Raw genomic sequence first — 6,000 nt, forward strand, 5'->3', positions numbered from 1 at the left:
TTGGCATATACAAACGTAGATAACGACAACAAAGCTCAGGCAAGGCAGAAAGGGGCAGAGCCCTTCTTATAGTCCAGGATCATGGGCTAATTAATTAACAGATTCAGGTGCGCGCGCTGGCCCTTTAAGACCGGGCACGAGCGTGCGCGCGCACCCTTCGGGACACCGCAGAGCGAAGTGGAAGGGAGCACTGGCATCTCCTGAGGAGGAGATTCAGGCCAGTGCTCACAGGACCATGGCTGCGGCCTTCAGGGGGTGAGTAAACCTGATGGTCCGCGGCCATGGATGTTACAGTATCGCCTCTCTTACACCCCCTCCTCTTAGGGCCAGAGTGGGAGAGAAACTTATTCAGGAGAGTAGGATCATTGAGGTTCTCTTCTCCTTGTGTCTACCTTCCGTTTCATGCGGTCGACCGCCAGCAGAATGGAGGATCGAGTCTGCTGCAAGATCTGCAGGAAGTCCCTAAAAGCAGAATCAGCTGCTGGTACCTCGGACATAACGGACACCGGGAGAGGAATTTGTGGGTGTTGGCCGTAAACAATGAAGAACGGTGTGGTTCTTGTGGACTCGCTAGTCTAATTATTGTATGAGAACTCTGCCCACGGAAGAAGCTGCACCCAGTCGTCATGCCGCTTGGATATGAAATGTCATAGGTAGTTCTCCAAGATCTGATTGATCGTCTCGACTTGACCATTGGACTGAGGATGGTAGGCTGAGGAAAAGTCCAATCTTACATTGAGGAGTTCACAGAGGGCTCTCCAGAACCTAGAGGTTAACTGGAACCCCCCGATCAGACACAATATGCCGCGGTAAGCCATGTAGGCGGAGGATGGGTTGGATGACAGGTTGGCCAGTCGAGGAGCAGAAGGAAGGCCAGCGGAACGAAGTGGGCTATCTTCAAATATCGGTCCACCACCACCCAGACAGTACTGCAACCCGCAGGGGGGCAGATCCGTAACAAAGTCCATTGCCATATGCTGCCAGGGAGCATCAGGCACAGGCAGCGGTTGGAGCAAGCCAGCAGCTTTGGATTGAGCGACCTTGTTAGCTGCACACACCGAGCAAGAAGAAACAAAGTCCATGATGTCTTTGGGCATCGTTGGCCACCAGAAATGACGGGCAATTAAGTCTCGGGTCGTGACCTGCCAGTCTCGAGGAATGTCCCCAGCGGAGTATTCTCCCTCTGTAAGCTAGGCGCACAAAGGTCCTCCCCGGAAGAATGTCCCTAACTTGCAGGGGGTTGACAGAGACAATACAAGACGGATCAATAATATTCTGTGGAGACTCCACGGTGTCCTCCGTTTCGAATGACCTGGACAAGGCATCGGCCCTCGAATTCTTGTCAGCCGGGCGATAATGGATCTCAAACTGGAACCTGGCAAAGAACAGCGACCACATGGCCTGACGAGTGTTCAGCCATTGGGCCCTGGGGTGGGATTCAAATTTTTAACAACAGGTTCCCAGGTTTTTGGCCGAAGAAATGCGGGGGGGGGGGGGGGGGGATGGGTTCACAGTGTTTTGCTGTGTATCGCACATAAAAAATTATGATGTTCCAAATACCCCCTACATTGAAGTGGACTCTAAATAAAGAAATTCCCTGTCCAGAATGTTTTAGTGTGGATTGCCAAACTATTTATATAATTACATAAGCGTACAGACCTACCCACACGTTATATTAAACTCATCCATCACGTATAGGCCTATATGCGCACATTCAATATCCTAAGCGTGCTCAGCCCATTTAGTTAGGCTGTGCACATGAGAATGGTGGAGGACAGTGCGGCGTGCGCAGTAAGCCGCGACAACTCTCCCGGCTAATGCACAGTTACGGTGCCGAATATAATAGCACTACACACTGTGTTCCTGAATATAATAGTAACATACACTGTGCCCCTGAATAAAATTGTGTCAAACACTGTAAAGTAATGCACCACACACAGTGCCCCCTGTACATAGTGCCCCTCAAAGAGCCCTCTGTAGATAGTGCTCCCAGTAGAGCCCTCTATAGATAGTTCTCCCCATAGAGCCCTCTGTAGGTAGTAGCGTTCCCTGTAGATAGTGCCCCCGGTGGCATTATCTGTAGCGTTCCCTGTATAGTGCCCCCTGTAGCGTTCCCTGTATAGTGCCCCCTGTAGATAGGCCCCCATGTGGCGTTCCCTGTGGATAGAGCCCCCTGTGGCATTCCCTCTAGATAGAGCCCCCTGTGGCGTTTCCTGTAGATAGATACCCCTGTGGCGTTACCTGTAGATAGAGCCCCTTGTGGCGTTCCTTGTAGATAGGGCCCAATGTGGCGTTCCCTGTAGATAGAGCCCCCTGTGGCGTTTCCTGTAAATAGAGCCCCTCGTGGCGTTCCCTGTAGATAGAGCCCCTTGTGGTGTTCCCTGTAGATAGAGCCCCCTGTGCCGGTCCCTGTAGATATGGCCACATGTGGCGTTCCCTGTAGATTGGGCTCCCTGTGGCGTTTCCTGTAGATAGGGCCCCTTGTAGTGTTCCCTGTAGATAGAGCCCCTTGTGGCTTTCCCTCTAGATAGAGCCCCTTGTTGCATTCCCTATAGATAGAGCCCCTTGTGGCATTCCCTGTAGATAGAGCCCATTGTGGCATTCCCTGTAGATACCTGCCATACTCCACTGCTCTGTCACTAAACAGAAGCCGGACACTACATTTAAAGAGGCTCTGTCACCAGTTTATTAATTCCCTATTTCCTAACTAATCTAATAGGCGCTTTGCTGCTGATAATTACAGTGTGGTTTGATTTTTTTTTAAAACGTGTATCATTTGCAAAGTTATGATAATTTTTCTAAATATGCTAATGTGGCTCTAATTGGAGACTAGAATCTCCTCTTTCATATGCCACCAGAACCACTGTTCTAGGTAGTCCCCAGCCCGAGATATGGCTGTTTGAATTGATCCCACTTCCCTCCAGCTTTAGTCATTTACACTGTGAAGCAACTTCATGCCGATTGGACAGTGTCAGAGGCTGTGAGATAGCTCCACCTCAGGAGAATCGCTGGTGTTACCTCCCTCCCAGTTGTCTAATAAAGGCTCCTTTCCATATTTAGAAAAAAAGCTCATAACTTTTAAATTAATAAACCAGGTATTAGAAAACGTCCTCAGAAGATTCATTTGCAAGATGATTGGACTAATCTCATTCCGTGGCCAGAATTTGCCTATAATAATTATACTGGGGAATCTACGCAATCTTCTCCTTTCTTTCTGGTCTATTAGCAACATCCGAAAGTTGCTCTACCAGTCCCAACTTTATCTGAGGTCCCAGCAGCTAATCTGTCCCATGCTGACTTCCTGCGCATTTAAAAGGAGGCAAAGGAGGCTATTGTCAAAGCTGAAAGGTGCAGAATTCCTCCTTACTTTTGTCCTGGAGACAAAGTCTGGCTGTTTTGTAAGCACCCAAAGTCTGGCTGTCTTTTAATGCCTTTAGTTTTGACAGCAGCAACCTCTGCGCTTCCAATGATAAACTTACTGAGCTCAGCAGGGTCTTGGGGCAGAGTTCTTTATCTGTAGTCGTGGCCGAGTGGTTAAGGCGATGGACTAGAAATCCATTGGGGTCTCACAGTGCAGGATCAAATCCTGCCGACTACGTCTTGAATTTTCTGCCTCCGTGAAGCGATAAAAATAAGGTAATACGATTTCGCTAGGTAACAAAAAAGTTTAATTGCAGTCATATCGTGATTATGCCGTACTCCACTGCTCTGTCACTAATCAGATGCCGGACCCTACATTTAAAGAGGCTCTGTCCCCAGTTTATTAATTCCCTATTTCCTAACTAATCTAATAGGTGCTTTGCTTCTGATAATTACAGTGTGGTTTGATTAAAAAAAAAAAAAACGTGTATCATTTGCAAAGTTATGATCATTTTTCTATATATGCTAATGTGGCTCTAATTGCCAAATAGGAGGTCACTCTTTCTTTTTTTTCACTCTGGGCAGTGCAATGTTTTCTGTATAACCCTGTCCAACCACCATACATTCTCCCCCTTCCCGTCCCAGCAAAACACAACGTGATCATATAGAATACAGCTTCTATAACCGCTTGTGTGTTTAACTGACGATATCTCGGGTTGTCGCACAGCTAGAACTGTGGTCCTGGTGAAGGGCTAGAATCTCCTCTTTCATATGCCTCCAGAACCACTGTTCTAGGTGGTCCCCAGCCCGAGATATGGCTGTTTGAATTGATCCCCCTTCCCTCCAGCTTTAGTCATTTACACTGTGAAGCAACTTCATGCCGATTGGACAGTGTCAGAGGCTGTGAGATAGCTCCACCTCAGGAGAATCGCTGGTGTTACCTCCCTCCCAGTTGTCTAATAAAGGCTCCTTTCCATATTTAGAAAAAAAGCTCATAACTTTTAAATTAATAAACCATGTATTAGAAAACGGCTCCTTCCGTGGCCAGAATTTGCCTATAATAATTATACTGGGGAATCTGCGTAATCTTCTCCTTTCTTTCTGGTCTATTGGCAACATCCGAAAGTTACTCTACCAGTCCCAACTTTATCTGAGGTCCCAGCAGCTAATCTGTCCCATGCTGACTTCCTGCGCATTTAAAAGGAAGCAAAGGAGGCTATTGTCAAAGCTGAAAGATGCAGAATTCCTCCTTACTTTTGTCCTGGAGACAAAGTCTGGCTGTTTTGTAAGCACCCAAAGTCTGGCTGTCTTTTAATGCCTTTAGTTTCGACAGCAGCAACGTCTGCGCTTCCAATGATAAACTTACTGAGCTCAGCAGGGTCTTGGGGCAGAGTTCTTTATCTGTAGTCGTGGCTGAGTGGTTAAGGCGATGGACTAGAAATCCCCGCGCAGGTTCAAATCCTGCCGACTACATCTTGAATTTTCTGCCTCCGTGAAGCGATAAAAATAAGGTAATGCGCTTGCGCTAGGTAACAGAGAAGTTTAATTGCAATCATATCGTGATTATGCTGTACTCCACTGCTCTGTCACTAATCAGATGCCGGACCCTACATTTAAAGAGGCTCTGTCCCCAGTTTATTAATTCCCTATTTCCTAACTAATCTAATAGGCGCTTTGCTGCTGATAATTACTGTGTGGTTTGATTTTTTTTTTTAAAACGTGTATCATTTGCAAAGTTATGATCATTTTTCTAAATATGCTAATGTGGCTCTAATTGCCAAATAGGAGGTGACTCTTTCTTTTCACTCTGGGCAGTGCAATGTTTTCTGTATGACCATGTCCAACCACCATACATTCTACCCCTTCCCGTCCCAGCAAAACACAACGTGATCATATAGAATACAGCTTCTATAACCACTTGTGTGTTTAACTGACGATATCTCGGGTTCTCGCACAGCTAGAACTGCGGTCCTGGTGTCATATGAAAGACTAGAATCTCCTCTTTCATAAGCCACCAGAACCACTGTTCTAGGTGGTTCCCAGCCCGAGATATGGCTGTTTGAATTGATCCCACTTCCCTCCAGCTTTAGTAATTTACACTGTGAAGCAACTTGATGCCGATTGGACAGTGTCAGAGGCTGTGAGATGGCTCCACCTCAGGAGAATCGCTGGTGTTACCTCCCTCCCAGTTGTCTAATAAAGGCTCCTTTCCATATTTAGAAAAAAAAGCTCATAACTTTTAAATCAATAAACCAGGTATTAGAAAACGTCCTCAGAAAATTCATTTCTCCCTTGCAAGATGATTGGACTAATCTCCTTCCGTGGCCAGAATTTGCCTATAATAATTATACTGGGGAATCTACGTAATCTTCTCCTTTCTTTCTGGTCTATTGGCAACATCCGAAAGTTGCTCTATCAGTCCCAACTTTATCTGAGGTCCCAGCAGCTAATCTGTCCCATGCTGACTTCCTGCGCATTTAAAAGGAGGCAAAGGAGGCTATTGTCAAAGCTGAAAGATGCAGAATTCCTCCTGACTTTTGTCCTGGAGACAAAGTCTGGCTGTTTTGTAAGCACCCAAAGTCTGGCTGTCTTTTAATACATTTAGTTTCGACAGCAGCAACCTCTGCGCTTCCAATGATA

General features: G+C 46.6%; 1 protein-coding gene across 1 annotated transcript in view; it reads left to right on the plus strand.

Moving 5' to 3' along the window:
• The window catches only part of LOC142660517 (uncharacterized), a 479,487-nt gene that overhangs the window by 55,862 nt on the left and 417,625 nt on the right, over nt 1–6,000 (plus strand). The window lies entirely within an intron of this gene.

The sequence above is a fragment of the Rhinoderma darwinii genome, chromosome 1 (assembly GCF_050947455.1).
Source record: "Rhinoderma darwinii isolate aRhiDar2 chromosome 1, aRhiDar2.hap1, whole genome shotgun sequence".
Classification (NCBI taxonomy): domain Eukaryota; kingdom Metazoa; phylum Chordata; class Amphibia; order Anura; family Rhinodermatidae; genus Rhinoderma; species Rhinoderma darwinii.